Below are 17,633 nucleotides of genomic sequence, written 5' to 3'. Positions count from 1 at the left end.
CTCCCTCTCCCCCCAGACCAGGCGAGCTGCCCGAACAAATTCTGAACCTTTTGCCACTTGGTTTCACACCATGATACCCAGCCAGATTAAGACCCAGTTGTGGTCTTAACTCCACTTTGCCATACACCCCCCACCCCATTACCTTTGACTGCCTTGTCTATCAACAATTTGACCAACAACGCACCCGCAAATTCACTGTTTGCCTTAATTCCCAGAACATGAATATCACTGGCAAAGTCAATATGTATTGCCCATCTCTATTTGCCCTTCAGAAGTTGGTGTTGAGCCACCTTCTTGCCTACAACTAAGTGGCTTGCTCGGCCATTTCAGAGGGCAGTTAAAAGTCAAGCACTTTACTGTTGCTTTGAAGTCACACGCAGGCCAGACCAGGTAAGGATGGTAGATTTCCTTCCTCAGAGGACCACGAGTGAACCAGGTGTGTTTGTATAACAAAACAGGAGTTTCCTTTGCACCATTACTGATACAAGCTTTTTATACCTGAATTTATAACAAATTAATGGAGTGTAATTTTCACAATTGGAGCCGTCAATGGTGGGATGTGAACTCATGTCTCATAAATTTGTGCTTTCCAAATTACTATCCCAGCAACATAACCTTTGGCAACCCAAACCTTCAGTGACTGAATGACGAAACATTGAGGAACTGGCCAGTAGAAGGCACTGAAGGTACAGAATTAGACTCGTTATTCAGATCCAATTTGCTTCAATCGGAATAGATTATTGGAATTGTTCAATTTTTCAACTCTTTTACTTTCAATATATTTTTTAAAGTTGTGACTGCTGATGCCCTAATTGGAGAAACTGGTTTGTGGAAGTGAACAAATCCAGCAGTATGGGGCAATGGGACGAAAATTAGTCCCATTAAAATTAGGCATGCTGAGTAACACAGGACACTGCAGGAGAGGAGTTACTGAGTGACGGTGTGAGGGAGCTCCATTAATATCAGTATAGATACACTCAGTAACACAGGGTGCTGGGGGGTTGGGGTTACTGAGTGACAGTGTGAGGGAGTTCCATTAATATCAGCAGAGATAAACTCAGTAACACAGGGTGCTGGGGGGTGGGGTTACTCAGTGACGGTGTGAGGGAGCTCCATTAATATCAGTATAGATACACTCAGTAACACAGGGTGCTGGGGGGTGGGGTTACTCAGTGACGGTGTGAGGGAGCTCCATTAATATCAGTATAGATACACTCAGTAACACAGGGTGCTGGGGGGTGGGGTTACTCAGTGACAGTGTGAGGGAGCTGGAATAACATTTAACATCAGTATAGATACAGTCAGTAACACAGGTATTGTCCATTACGGCTCCCTCAATGTTGCTCAGCAGTGAGTCATTCTCACTGCTGCTCGGGAATTGCACGAATAAAAATCCGGTGGACCTGAAGCTCCCAGTGTCCGACGAGGATTCCAGATCAATACTGTCCATTTCTTCATCATCTATGAAATTTGCAACGGCTCCAGCTGGGGTATTGTCCACAGTGGCTCCCTCAGTGTTGCTGAGCAGTGAGGCTTGGTCCTCTGGATGATGATCGATGGCAACAGAGGAGACCTCACCGTCAAATCTGTCTTCCACGTCACTACTGCCAATGACGCTATTTTCCTGCAGTTCAATGTGGCATTCAATGTCATCAAGATTAACAGCTGGAGTAAGAGATTCAACCATTGGTTCAGGTGAGCTGCTTGTCCACTCGACCATCTGACAGTGTCTCACACCTTCGCTGATCTCCAGGGAAACTCCCAGATCCTGCTGGTCATTCTGGCCACTCGGTACCAGGATCAGCCTCCTCCACAACAGCTGACCTTTGATCTCTGACATGAGGGCCTGGAGGTTCAGCTCCTCCTCTGGCTGCTGGGTTCCAATTTCGATCTCCTCTGCAGACACAACAGCAGCTGAGGTATTTTGACCGTTGACACGTTGTGCCTGATCTCCACCGGGGATAATTTCTTCAATTTCTACAGTATTCACTTCATCAATCTTTGCGACAGAAACGGAGCGAACTGCTCCATGTATTTTACCATTTGCCCAACAATATATAATCCACATAATCACGATCATTGTTCTGAGTGCCTGGATATAATGTTCACTCTTAGCAATCGTTTACTGTCTGAGCAATTGGCAGGTAGAACACCAAATCAATGGTAAAGATTCTGTCAACAGCGAGTTAAACTGGGTAACTATGGAAACGGGTGATGTGGGATGATGTAAACAAACATGGGTACCGTGACAACACGGAATTCTGTCACAATAGCATCATACCCGACAGTGTGATGTCACAGGGACCACAATTCCCCAATTTAGAGAATCAAGTCAGGAAGCAAAGAACAAGGGGCAGAATTCTCTGTTTGAGAGGCTAAGTGTAGACACCAGGACTGAATTGGAGGTGTTCCCCAGTCCTGATGGGGGCGTGACTGCCGGAGCCATTTAGGACATGCTAATGTGGCAGCACTCACACCACGTGGCACTAGTGCAATTCCAAAGCAGGCCCCGAGATTCACGGATACAGAGCTCGAGCTTTTACTGGATGCCATGGAGGAGAGGTGGGCACGCTGTTCCCCGGGGTGGGAAGGAGGTTTTCACCCACAGATGTCAACCGGGCCTGGGCGGAGGTGGCAGAGGCCATGATCGGATCATGGTCAGTAACTCGGGACCGAGTGGTCAGTGTCTATCTATATTTTCCAGCTATGGACACAGTGGGTGGGATTTTCTGCTCCCCCCGCGGGTGTTTTGCGGTGGCAGAGGCAGCCCAACATTGGCCTTCCAATCCCTTCCAATGTTAATTATGTCCAGCATACTGTTAGTCGAGATCACTGGTACAGGAAATAATTGACTGTTACAGCTTTTAAAGACTAGTGAGTATTTTAGGGGATTTCCTATCTCTTGGTGGGCATAGATCTAGACATGCCTCATCACAATGCAGAGCACCTTCATTGTCTGATGATGAATTAGAGGTGTTTTTGTAAAAAGATCGTCAAGGAGGCTTCCCTATTTTGGGATTGTAAAAACCCTCCCACAAGAGCTAATGGACAAAGCAGCATATGGTTGCTGAGGAAGAAAGAGTTTGTTGGATGTGAAAAACACCTGGAATGCAACATCAGAAAATAAGGTTCTCTGCATTGTGATGAGGGATGTCTTGCGATATAGTTCCAAGTCAGGATGGTGTGTGGCTTGGAGGGGAACTTGCAGGCAGTGGTGCCCCCATGCATTTACTGCCCTTTTCCTGCCAAGTGGCAGAGGTTGGGGGTTTGGAAGGTGCTGTTGAAGAAACCTGACCGAGTTGCTGCAGTGCATCTTGTATGTGGCACACACTGCTCCCACTGTATGTCGATTGTAGAGGGAGTGAATAGGGGACTTCCGGTTGCGGCTATGTAGAGCTAATTCGCACGTTCAGCAGCTCCCACTAGCACTTTGTGCTGTCAGTTGCCTGGATTCATCCGAAGTGTCCTCTGGGGTTTGACTGGCTTTCACCCTGTGCAGCTGTGGGCTTCGGTGGCGAGCCCGGGTACGGGTATAGAGGCTGATACCTACCATCTGGTGTACTGCTCTCTGAATCCCTGGTGCTGTCGTCTTCGGCCAAGGAGCTGTCCACCTCACTTTTGGACGTTTTGAGTGGCATCGGCTGGCTGGCGTCTATGGTCTCCGAAAAGTCAGTGTTTGCGGTCTCCCAGCTGCTCAAGCTGTACATCTCTTTGTCGGAGCTGTCAGTGGTGCTCTGGGTGACCAACCCATCCTTGTACGTTGTGATGTTGAGCAGGAGGTTATTGTGGCCCATTGTAGAGCTCTCCCCCAAATCCAGGGAGGGTGGGCTGCGAGGAATCATGCTCTGAAACCATTTGCGGTTGTCCTCCAGGTTGGCCAACATCTCTTTGGCATCAGGATAAACCAGTTCAGCCCAGGTCTCCCAGAGAGGATGCACAATTAAATCGATAAACTCAACCTAACGGTCGTAAAAAGAACATCTAATCAGGAAACTTGACACCTTTTCCATTATTTCTCCTCGTCCTCCTCTCAGTAATTTGACATCAGCCATTCAGCCTCTCTGTTCCATCAACCAATGCTAATCATAGGAACAGAAGTAGGCCATTCAGCCCTTTGAGCTTATGACTGATCCAGTTGTGGTCTTAACTCCACTTTGCCATACACCCCCCACCCCATTACCTTTGACTGTCTTGTCTATCAACAATTTGACCAACAACGCACCCGCAAATTCACTGTTTGCCTTCATTCCCAGAACATGAATATCACTGGCAAAGTCAATATGTATTGCCCATCTCTGTTTGCCCTTCAGAAGTTGGTGCTGAGCCACCTTCTTGCATACAACTAAGTGGCTGGCTCGGCCATTTCAGAGGGCTCCCTCGGTGTTGCTGAGCAGTGAGGCTTGGTCCTCTGGATGATGATCGATGGCAACAGAGACCTCACCGGCAGATCTGTCTTCCACATCACTACTGCCATTGACGCTATTTTCCTGCAGTTCAATGTGGCATTCAATGTCATCAAGATTAAAAGCTGGGGTAAGAGATATAACCATTGGTTCAGATGAGCTGCTTGTCCACTCGATTATCTGATAGTGTCTCACACCTTGGCTGATCTCCAGGGAAACTCCCAGATCCTGCTGGTCATTCTGGTCACTCGGTACCAGGATCAGCCTCCTCCACAACAGCTGACCTTTGATCTCTGACATGAGGGCCTGGAGGTTCAGCTCCTCTTCTGGCTGCTCGGTTCCAACTTCGATCTCCTCTGCAGACACAACAGCAGCTGAGGTATTTTGACCGCTGACACGTTGTGCCTGATCTCCACCGGAGATAATTTCTTCAATTTCTCCAGTAGTCACTTCATCAATCTTTGCGACAGAAACTGAACGAACTGCTCCGTGTATTTTACCATTTGCCCAACAATAAATAATCCACGTAGTCACGATCATTGTTCTGAATGCCTGAATATAATGTTCAGTCTGAGCAATCGTTTTCTGTCTGAGGAGTTGGCAGGTAGACCACCAAATCAATGGGAAAGATTCTGTCAACAGCGAGTTAAACTGGGTAACTATGGAAACGGGTGATGTGGGATGATGTAAACAAACATGGTGGGTACCGTGACAACACGGAATTCTGTCACAATAGCATCATACCCGACAGTGTGATGTCACAGGGACCACAATTCCCCAATTTAGAGAATCAAGTCAGGAAGCAAAGAACAAGGGGCAGAATTCTCTGTTTGAGAGGCTAAATGTAGACACCAGGACTGAATGGGAGGTGTTCCCTGGTCCTGATGGGGGCGTGACTGCCGGAGCCATTTAGGACATGCTAATGTGGCAGCACTCACACCACGTGGCACTAGTGCAATTCCAAAGCAGGCCCCGAGATTCACAGATACAGAGCTCGAGCTTTTACTGGATGCCATGGAGGAGAGATGGGGCACGCTGTTCCCCGAGGTGGGAAGGAGGTTGTCACCCACAGATGTCAACCGGGCCTGGGCGGAGGTGGCAGAGGCCATAATCGGATCATGGTCAGTAACTCGGGACCGAGTGGTCAGTGTCTATCTATATTTTCCAGCTATGGACACAGTGGGTGGGATTTTCTGCTCCCCCCGCGGGTGTTTTGCGGTGGCCGAGGCTGCCCACCATTGGCCTTCCAATCCCTTCCAATGTTAATTATGTCCAGCATATTGTTAGTCGAGATCACTGGTACAGGAAATAATTGACTGTTACAGCTTTTAAAGACTGTAGTTAGTATTTAAGGGGATTTCCTATCTCTTGGTGGGCATAGAACTAGACATGCCTCATCACAATGCGGAGCACCTTCATTGTCTGATGATGAATTAGAGGTGTTTTTGTAAAAAGATCGTCAAGGAGGGTTCCCTATTTTGGGACTGTAAGAAACCCTCCCATAAGAGGTAATGGACAAAGTAGCATATGGTTGCTGAGGAAGAAAGAGTTTGTTGGATGTGAAAAACACCTGGAATGCAACATCAGACAATAAGATGCTCTCCATTGTGATGAGGGATGTCTTGCGATATAGTTCCAAGTCAGGATGGTGTGTGTCTTGGAGGGGAACTTGCAGGCAGTGGTGCCCCCGTGCATTTACTGCCCTTTTCCTGCCAAGTGGCAGAGGTTCGGGGTTTGGAAGGTGCTGTTGAAGAAACCTGGCCGAGTTGCTGCAGTGCATCTTGTATTTGGTACACACTGCTACCACTGGATGTCGATTGTAGAGGGAGTGAATATTCAAGGTGGTGAATGAGGTGCCAATCAAGTGGACTACTTTGTCCTAGATGGTGTCAAGCTTTTTGAGTGTTGTTGGAGCAGCACTCATCCAGGCAAGTGGAGAGTATTCCATTGCACTCCGGGCTGATGTGTCGGGTGGATATTTTGCATCTCATTCTTCTGTGCTTCTAAAATATCCAATACCTCAGCTTTATGACTCAGATTCCACAAAAGATGATGCATTGCAGGATGAAAAAATGTAAACCTGGAAACAACCCTGTCTGAATCCATTCTTTTAAAAAAAATCTTTTTATTGGCATTTCTCATATTCATAAAGAGCTGTATATACACATCACATTTTTCTTTCCCGCGCTAATTTACTTTATTGTACAGAGAGGTTTATTTTGTCCTTTGTTTAACTGAATCTTTGTACATTTCGCTGCCCTCTGGATCGGTCTATAGTTCCTCCCCCTTCCCCGTTGTCCCCCACCCTCCGGCCTTCCTCCCCCCTTTGGTTCAGCTGTGTTCTTCTTTTATTTTACCTCCCTCCTCTTCTCTTGTGGTTTCCCCACCTTCCTTCAGTCTCCCGCCCCCTCCCCCATTCTGACAAACTTCCCCTTTGACTTACACCTGACAACAATAGAGGCAGTCGGCCAGGGTGAAGCTTAACGTCTTCCCCACGTTGCTGGTCAGAATCATCCTATTCCTGTTCTCCTTGTTCCACTCACTCTCCCGTCTGAAGGTGTTTGGGAAAAAAATCAGAGGTGACATGGATTGGTTGAAAGAGTGGTGGAAGCAGATTTATCAATAAATCTCAGGAGGGGGGAATGGGATAAATACTTGTGGTGGAGAGAAATGACTGTGGGGAAAGATCAGGACAGTCGGACATGAGTCGGCCCAATGGGCCAAATGGCCTCCTTTCTGGTGCACCAGAGACACACAAGTACACACACACACACACCTTCACACTCCCATTGCCATATCACACACACACACACTCCCATTGCCATATCACACACACACACACACACTCCCATTGCCATGTCACACACACACACACCCTCACACTCCCATTGCCATATCACACACACACACACACACACACACTCCCATTGCCATGTCACACACACACACACCCTCACACTCCCATTGCCATATCATTAGCTGTGGAGCATTAGTTTGAAAGTGTTTTGTTGCAGTTATCATGCAAACATGTGTTCCTCTTTTTAAGCTATTACAGTGAACCCCCAAATTACTGATCACACCTCACAGCACCCTGTATCATTCACTCCTTCTCTATCATCAGCGGATTTACATCCATCCCCAAAGTCAGTTTGAGCACTGGGCTTTGCACGGAACATAAATGAGAGAACTAGGTGGTGGTGGTGGCAGAGAATAAGTAGCAACCTGGACTGGCACCTTTGCTCAGCTGCAGAGTGCAAATAATGTTTACCAAAGTCATGAGATTATGTGCCAGACAATCTGCTGGATCTTGTGGGTGGTGCGCGAGTCCATTACCTATATTTGTGTAGTTTACAGAACTGATATACAATGAAGCGTACGGTTACTTCAGGATATCTCTATAGAACTCTTGGTGTCAGAAGTCTGAGTTATACTAAAAGTCGTGAGTGTTTAGACTGCTGCTTGTTGGATCCTGGGCTCCAGTATGACACAGTCTCTACAGTTTGGTTTCAACAGTCAACAGCCATTAGTAGTTGTTTATTGCCCTTCTGGCCACCCAGAAGACAACCCTTACACATCAGTAACTAGGCATTACTGTGGTAGGCATTCCCCAGAGAATACACATCTAGCCCACCCAACTCTACCCTACCCCAGAACGACACAACATGTGCCGGAAAGTTAGATATTGTTCCATCAGCCAGAGCATCACCAGTTTCAGAGCTATCCCTTGACCTGGCACTTTGAGGTCCAAGGCTATGTCATCCCCGGAACCATTCCCTTGTACCCAACAGCCAAACATCATCGATGAGAAACATGGTTACTTGTAAATGGGTTTTATGCAGGCGTGGGACAACGAGAGCATCAAACCTTCCAATGTTTGACACCCGGCTATTTAAAATGCCTGACCTCATTAACAACCCGGTGAAACACTACTCAAATATCAGTGCTCAGCATGGTTAACCAAAATTTGAAAGAGCAAATGGAATTTGCCTCCTTGTGATAAATGCTTTCGGAAAAACCATTCGCAAGTGCCTTTTAAAACCACATTAAAAAATATGATAACCCATTGAAAATCTCCAAGCATTCAGATGTGACAAACTCAAAGTGTTGCCATTTTCAGATTTACAACCAGCAGCAGCAACATTTGTAGCAGTTTGAGTCTTACTGGCATAACTTTGAGCTGTTAGCAATGTTATCAAGCAAGAAGCGGCAACAGTATATAACTGTGATCACAACAGCGATGCTTTTTGTCAGACTCAAGGAGATACCCATAATCTTATTGGATCCGACAATGAGGAACCAATGCAGGCTGATGAACACACCAACAGCAAAGATTCACAAATGCATGGAAAAGAGAGCATTTAAGTCGGGGGAGTCAACAAACAAGCTCGATCTTATCAGATTTTGTATATTTTGACCTAGCTTGAAAGTTTGTATTTCAAACCCTAATGTACGTCTGTCAAGAAATGAAAAGACAGTCATTGAGTCTGATGTCCAAGTCTTGTGTAATCATTACAACCTCAACTTTTCTATGATTGCTCAATGAATTGGCCAATTGATACATCTTCAATGATGTGCTCACAAAGTAGGTCACAAAAGTTGAAGATTGTCCATCTAATTGTGCAAAATGGACAATGTGCTGCAGATATTGATGTATCAGGCTAAAGATGGATTGAATAAGAGCTTATCAAGCTTTTCGGGCAGGTCAGTTAACTCTCACTGTTTTAAACTTATTTATGTCCTGTGTTTGATTTGATGTTTAATTGCAATAACAACTACCATTGCAGAAAGTGCTATTAGCAATGCCATTGTGAAAAAGAAGTTAAGGTCAGCCACAGCAGACAAATGGCAATCAAATCTTTTGAGGCAAATTTTATCTAAAAAAAACAAACGGATGGGTCTGGGTTGAGTGGGATGTAGAAATTTAAGATGTCTCAAACCCAAACCAAACCACCTCGAATATACCCATTTTGGTTTTAATAGATGCATCCTCTGTTCTCACCCCATTTTGGACAGCAAAATTCTGCCCTTAAGGCAAAATCTATAGGCAGGTTTGAGGGGGGGGTGAGGAAGAACTTTTTTTCACAACGAGTCATAATGACCTGGAACTCTCTGCTCAGCAATGTGGCAGAAGTGGAAACAACAAATAACTTCAACAGGATTTTGGATCAGTATTTAAGGGAAATAAACTTGCAGGGCTATGGGAATAGAACAGGTACATTGGGACTTATTGGATTGTTCTACAAAGACCCAGCAAGTATTTGATGGGCTGAAGAACTTCTTGCTGTGCGATTATGACTCTATAACTTGGTGAAAGTTAACCAATCTGTTCTCGAAGGTGAGTTACTCATTTTAATTTATTAATGAGGCTGCAGACTCATATTCTGGCTCCATTTAAAATTTAAACTTGGCCAAATAAGTTTCTCGGGCCTTGAAAAGCCACCAGCTAAAAGTAGGCGAGGACTGCTTTGCCCTTCCAGTACTCCTCATGGGCCTTGAGGAGCCGGAGTGCTTTCTCCCAAACCCCCAGATAACCTGTTTCTCTCACCTTGTGACTGGGCTCCTGCCGCAACAGAACCTCCTTAGCAGGAAGCTCCCATGGTATGACCACCCCTACCTACATGATCACTGACCCTCCTTTCTCAATCACTGACCCCTTTTTGATGATCACCGCCACACATCCCCACCACCTTCCCATCTCTGTCTCCAATCTGTCTTTAACCCTCTGCAATCACCCCAACTCCCAACGTTATGCCCCAGACACCCCCATCAAACCCTCACAATCTCTACCCCAGCAGTACAAACCCTACCTGCTCCTGGAACACAATGTCTGCTGAAAGCATCCCTGTCCAACAGGGTTCGATTCCCGCTTGGGTCACTGTCTGTGCAGAGTCTGCATGTTCTCCCCGAGTCTGTGTCGGTTTCCTACGGACGCTCCCGTTTCCTCCCACAAGTCCCGGAAGGTAGGGAAGTTAAAGTGGTGGTTGCGATGGACGCGGAAAAAGCCTTCGACCGGGTCGAGTGGGATTACTTATGGGAGGTGCTGGAGCGGTTCGGGTTTGGAAGGGGCTTTGTTGTCTGGGTTAGGTTGCTGTACCAGAATATTTCAGGCTACACCGGGGGACGAGACCAGGATGTCCCCTCTCCCCACTACTGTTTGCGCTGGCGATAGAGCCGCTGGCAATTTCTCTGAGGGCCTCAAGGGGCTGGAAGGGGTTGGTCCCGGGGGGGGGGGGGGGGGGGGGGGGGGGGGTGTGGAGCACTGAGTCTCGCTGTATTCGGATGATCTCCTGATCTATGTCTCAGACCCAATGGAGGGGATGTGGGAAATTATGCGAATCTTAGGGGAACGTGGTCGGTTTTCGGGGTACAAGCTTAATACGGGGAAGAGCGAGTTGTTTGTAGTTCAAGCGAGAGGTCAGGAGAGGCGACTGCGGGAACTGCCGTTTAGAGTGGTAGGGGACATATTTAGGTACTTGGGTATTCAGGTGGCGAGGGATTGGGACAGGCTACACAAATTGAACCTGGCCCAGTTGGTGGACCAGATGAAGGAGGATTTCCGGAGATGGGAAACGCTCCCGTTGTCTCTGGTGGGTAGGGTGGTCGGTAAAAATGATGGTCCTCCCGAGGTTCCTTTTCGTTTTCCAGTGCCTCCCCATCTTCATCCCGCGATCCTTTTCTAAGCGGATCAATAAGATTATCGTGGGCATTGTGTGGGAGGGCAAGCCCCCGCGGGTGAAGAGGGCAATGCTCGAGCGGAGTCGGGAGGATGGTGGGCTGGCGCTGCCGAATTTCAGCAATTACTACTGGACGGTTAATACAGCCATGGTTAGGAGGTGGCTGGTGTGGGATGAGCCGGCGTGGGTGCGCATGGAGGCAGCTTCATGTAATGGCACAAGTTTAGGGGCATTGGTGACGTCGCCCCTGCCGTCCCCCCCGGCGCGGTACTCCACCAGTCCAGTGGTGGTGGCGGTCCTGAGAGTCTGGGGGAAGTGGAGGATACATGTGGAAGCAGAGGAGGCATCGATGTGGTCCCCAATCTGCAACAACCATCGGTTTGCCCCGGGGAGGATGGACGGGGGTTCCGAATTTGGCGGAGAGCGGGGATTGACAGGATGGGGGACTTGTTCTTGGAAGGCAGCTTCCCGAGTAAGAGGGCGCTGGAGGAGAAGTTAGCATTGGCTGGGGGAAATGAATTCTGATATTTACAGGTACGGGACGTTTTGCGGAAGCAGATACCAACCTTCCCACTCTGCTGAGGGGAATTCAGGATAGGGTGGTCTCTAGAGGATGGATAGGGGAGGGAAGCGTCTTGGACATATATAGAGAGCTTATGGGTTCAGAGAAGATGCAAACCGAGGAGCTGAAGCAAAAGTGGGAGGAGGAGCTGGAGGGAGAGACAGAGGAGGGCCTCTGGATAGACGTGTTAGGAAGGGTCAATACTACTGCAACATGTGCCAGGCTCAGCCTTATCCAATTGAAGGTTGTTCACTGGGCTCACATGACAGTGGCCCGGATGGGTGGTGGACAGGTGAAATGCGTGGGTGGGGGCGGGCAGCGAATCATGTCCATATGTTCTAGGCATGTCTAAACTGAGGGGATTTTGGCAGGAGTTTGCCGACGCCATGTCCACAGTATTAAATATGAGGGTGGCAATGAGTACGGAGGTGGCGATTTTTGGGTTGTCGCAGGATCCGGGAATCCAGGAGGAGAGAGAGGCGGATGTTCTGGCCTTTTCTTCCCTGGTAGCCCAGAGGCGGATATTGTTGGCGTAGAGGGACTCAAAGCCCCCGAAATCGGAGACCTGGCTTTCGGACATGGCTGGCTTCCTCTGCCTGGAGAAAATTAAGTTCGCCATGAGAGGGTCTCTGCTGGGGTTCGCCCGGAGGTGGCAACCATTCATCGACTTCCTCGCAGAGAACTAATCGTCAGCAGAAAGGGAAGGAGGGAGGGGGTTAGGTTCGCGTACGTTAGGGGGGTAAGTAATAGCAAGACCTGTGGGAGAGGAAGGTGGAATTTGCACTATGTTTATATTTTTCTTGTTATGTATATTGTTGATTTTGTTGTTGAAATGCCAAAGAAATATCTCAATAAAACGTTTATTTAAAAAAAAGTTTTTTTTAAACTTTGTTTTGGATGTGAGTTGTCAAGTCTTTGACATCTTCTGGATTATGCACAAAAGCTTGCTGAAAGGGTTAATGTTCCTGCAGAAACAAAAATGGGTGCATAGTGGATGGATAACTTGTAATGATGCCATTTGCATCTCTAATCATTTTTTATATATGTCACTCAAATGGACTGGGAATAAAAGTTGGATTGCTGCCAAATTCCCATTATCAAGTGTCTTAGAACAATGTGTTCACTCCATGGATTTGCTTTTAATCAGAGTTACTTTCCTCAAAAACAGCTTCCACATTGTCTGAAGTTTTAATTTTCAAGCTAATTTTAAACATTTATTTTAAAATATCAAACACAACAACCCATTGAATATATGACTGAACCAATCTTGTGCTGAATGAACTTGGTTTTCTAAAGATAAATTTGTTGATTCTGCTAAAGGAAGCACAGCTAACAATATTTGTTAATTTCTTAAAATTAATAAAGCAACATTCAAAATAATGACAGTTTTCTCAAGTTAACAGTTCTTGGCAACTTTTAGCGATACGTGACTTGAGGCGTATCCCTGTAGCCAGGAGGCAGGCCTTCATCGTTGGAGACCGGTTTGTAATCGTGAAATCTGAAACTTGCAAAATGGCCGTCTTCAACACGAGAAAGGAATTTCATATCTCTTCTGGACAGATTTGTCAGTAACGGAGGAGGAGAGGCCATTTCGGACTGAGGTCTGGGTAGGATCAAGTTTAAAGCTGCAGACAGTTCTGATTTTAAACCAGTGACAAAATGGGTTTTTGATAGATCTTTTAAATGGTTTAAAACCCAGCCTGTTGTCTTTATCACTTCAACTTCAAGCTGTTTGGTGCTTATTGGGTTAAGTTGTATTACACTTTGTTTGCCATGAGACTCATTGCTAAACCGAACAGGCTTTTCTTATTTAAAAATCTCACAGTCTATTAAAGCTGCCATGAGCGGCTTTTGGATCGGATCCAGCAGCGTTTCATGGTCGGTCTCAGAGTAAGAAAACGGTTTGTTCTGGGGTAAAAGTGTCCTTGACAGATAGTTCATTTTGCCAGACTCCCCCTGTGGAACTTCGATCAGTGTATTAATTGTTTTCATGTCAGTAGCAGCTTGCAATAATGTAGGATTTGGTTTAGATATCACTGGTATATCTTGTGCCTCAGTTAAAATCATTTCAGCTCTCCCCGTTGGTGGCGCTGTTTGCTTTGGAGAGTTCAGCTGATTTATTAAAGACAGATTTGATATCTCATGAGCTGTTAATTTGTCTGATAGTAATTTGTTATGACATTTCATGGTGTCTATGTCACTTTCCAAAATACATTTTTCCTCAAGTAACTGGCAATTTTGACTTTTCAGACCATCATTTTCTGATATTAACTGTTGAAGTTTAGATTCTGAGTCAGTATCTTTCTTTTGGAGTTCATCAATTTGAAATGGTTGTTGTTGAACTTTAAAGGTTTCATTTTCCAATAATGTTTTAATCTGATCACATTGTTCAAGTTTAGATTTTGCATCTCGTAATTCTTCAACAACTGTTGCTAGTTGATCTTTAGTGATTTTAAGGTCATGATCGAATTTAGTTTTTGCAATTGTCTCTTGATGTTTTTGGAGCTGTGCCATTGCTGCAAAAGACCATTTCATACGTTTCCCTCTATTTAAGCGTGTAGTTCCCCCCCCCCCCCCCCCCCCCCCCCCGCCTTCTTGATATTATCAAGGGACCACTGTCCTTTGGGGATATCATATTTTGATTCAATCTTTCTTGCAACTTCAGACAATCAAAATGATCTACAAATCAAAGATCTAAGATCCCCCAATATATCGTCAATAGAGACATCCGGTACAGCACAACCTCCCTTGGACGTTGTGGGAAGTAGTTCTGTACCATTTGAAGGTCCTGAATCTATTTTAGGAGTCATGTCCACCATATACTCAGCCTTACACCCAATGTTTTGGTCGCCAACTATGTTTGTGTATCTGTGTACACGAGCGTGACTATTCTTTCAGTCCCGTTTTATTTTAGTTTCAACGACCAGCACCCGATTGAATTAACACAGTCTGTAAAAAGGTCCTTTCTAGGGGTCAACGCACTGCTTGATGCGGCTTTCAGTCTTTTAATGGGTGAAAAAGATATTTCTTACCACAGTCTAGCCGTTTTTCTTTGGGTCTTCCTTCCTTCTCGTCTTTCTTCAGCCTTCTGATTTCTTCCTGGCTGGCTCCTCCCCTTTTGCCGAACTACGCCAGTTGTAGAGATCTACCATGCGGATTTAGTGGCACTTGCGACACTAAAACCCAGTAGAAATTTGAGTTAAAACTTCTCGTGTGCAAACAAGAATCGTTTATTGCCTCTTTGTTTACAATTGAGAATCACTTAAATCTTATTCTCTAATAAGTCCGGCAAGCAAAAAGGACTTAAAGAGAAGCAACTGATACAAAATTTAACTTTCAAATAATACAGAAATGGCTTCTTGCTTACGGCAAAACAGCTTGCATTTACTTCAAGAGTTAGAGTGGAAAATTGAAAGTATAGAGACAGCGAATAGTTTAGATCAAAGTATAGATGATTCATGAATAAAGATGGCCGTATGGACCCTCACAGTTATACAAAATCATATCAGTCTTTAGCCATCTATCTACACCCTTATGTAATCCCAATTGGTTTAGGTTAGAATCAAATGAGTTTGATTTGACGGTTAGCTGTCAATCTTCAATGTGCAACATTAGCTTTAAATGTTTCATATCTGAATACTTGTGTATGTTATGGAATGCGATTCTGTGCTATTATCACAACCAGTATAAACTAGACTTCTGCTGACTTCGCTATTTTCCACATTGTGGACATTAGTGCCTTAATGTTGCTATGGTGCCTGCCCTGTCCTTGGCATGATATCTGGTATGGCTTGTGTTTTAATGTCACACTGTCTTGCAAATGTATTTGTTAGAACAATGGAGCTCAGTAAAAGTGCTGTTTTAATCTATAATGGAATTACGCTGTGTCATGCTCTTTTGTTTCTGTTCTGTTGAAGCTATATGTTCTGAGATGACCTGAGGTTGCAAGTGTTGAAATCCTTAATTTAAAATGGGTATTTAAAACTGGGGTTTAATATTTACACTAAATAGCTATCTTTTATCTATGAGGTGTATTAGAATATAGTTGGTTTCTAGAGAAGCCACGTTAAACTCTCACATGTGACGAGATCTTTATTTCAGAAATTAATACTGTATAAACGTGAATGCTTCGACGCTGCTGAGTGAGCATTGTAAAATGTACTAGATGCTGTGGTACGAAGAGGCACGAGTTCAGCTCCTTTTCCACCAACACACGTTTAATGGTTCAAACTCACTCTGCACAGAACTCTACAGATCATCACAAGCTCCAGAGTCCACCTGAAGCCCCTTTACATATCAGTGTCAATCATTGAACACTTAACATAAATGAGACAATCATTGAACACTTAACATAAATGAGACAACTAATTGCAATGTCTATTAACCCATTACTTAACAAGCATTAATTGTTGAAACAAATAAATTCTTCAATAATTTTGACAAGAAAGAGAACATTAAATTGTGTTAATGTCTGGCTCAACAAGGCTGTTTTTTGAATCCAATCAAGATGAGTAAGAAATAAAGCTATTGTCTTTCACAAACTGTCTTTTTGAACCAGTTTACCGTGGATAAAACAGATTACTGTTTTATTTAGCCACCAATCAGTAACAGATGATTGATCCTTAATTCAGTTACAATGAATGAATCAATAATGAATCAGTAGTTCTTGTAAAAGACTGATTTTTATTTGCTGTAAAAATGTAAAAGCAGGGCAGCAGAATGGCACAGTGGTTAGCACTGCTGCCTCATGGTGCCGAGGTCCCAGGTTCGATCCCAGCTCTGGGTCACTGTCCGTGTGCAGTTTGCAAATTCTCCCCGTGTTCGCGTAGGTTTCGCTCCCACAACCCAAAGATGTGCAGGGTAGGTGGATTGGCCACGCTAAATTGCCCCTTTATTGGAAAAAAATGAATTGGGTACTCTAAATTACTTAAAAAGCTTAATTGCTGTATATGTAAACAATGTTTTGTGCTGCATGGTGGTGTAGTGGTTAGCGCTGCTGCCTCACGGCGTCGAGAACCCGGGTTAAATCCCGGCCCAGGGTCACTGTCCATGTGGAATTTACACATTCTACCCGTGCCTGCGTGGGTCACACCCCCATAGTCCAAAAATATTGTGCAGGATAGGTGGATTGGCCACGCAAAATTGCCCTTAATTGGAGAAAACTAGTTGGGTAGTCTAAATTTATACATTTTTTAAAAAGGGCTGTGTAATGAAGATAAATGTACTGGCAAGAGAGACCTTCAAGGTCAGATTAAACTCATCATTTGATGTTGTAAAATAAGGGATTCTTTTGAAGCAGATGAAAGGATAGTATGAAACAGTTCTATTGTATTCCTGCCTAAGTTAATGAGAGAAGGTGGTGTCAGTAATTGGGGATCTAATTCAATTAATCTGGTGACCAAATTGATCAATTGTCATGTTATGAGGTAATGGTCACTTTGGGGATAAAAGTAGAGGTTCTGAAGGTCTTCCTTGCTGGCCAAGTACTGAAGACTCCTGAGGCCGAGTTCCAAGGAAATTATTGTCAAGGAAGGAGCCAGACTCCCGAGGCTGAATTCCACAAGAATTACTGTCAAAGTTGGAGCCAGAGAGGGTTACGCTTCCACAGACTGATCACCCGCATGAAGTTGGAAAAGTCAATGCCTTAAAGTTCAGTAAACCTTTTTCTTTTCATAAACCTATTTTTGAATTTACTATCCAGAGAATTCTGCCTTTGTCTTAATTGATTCAAGTGCTGTCCAACCTAAAATGAATTTATTAAATGGTAAGTTGGGGGTAGCTGAAATCAATTACATTCTCAATTACAAGATCAGTATCTTCAATTGAAAACCTTGCATTTCTGTCACACCTTTCACGACCACAAGGCGTCCCACGGTGCTTCACAGCCAATTAAGTACTTTTGAAGTGTCATCACTTTTGTAATGTAGGAAATGCGGCAATCAGTTTACACACAGCAATGTGATAATGATCAGATGATCTGTTTTTAGTGATGTT

The sequence above is a fragment of the Scyliorhinus canicula genome, chromosome 17 (assembly GCF_902713615.1).
Source record: "Scyliorhinus canicula chromosome 17, sScyCan1.1, whole genome shotgun sequence".
NCBI lineage: Eukaryota > Metazoa > Chordata > Chondrichthyes > Carcharhiniformes > Scyliorhinidae > Scyliorhinus > Scyliorhinus canicula.
The sequence above is the reverse complement of the archived record's forward strand: the minus strand, read 5'-3'. Positions refer to the sequence as shown.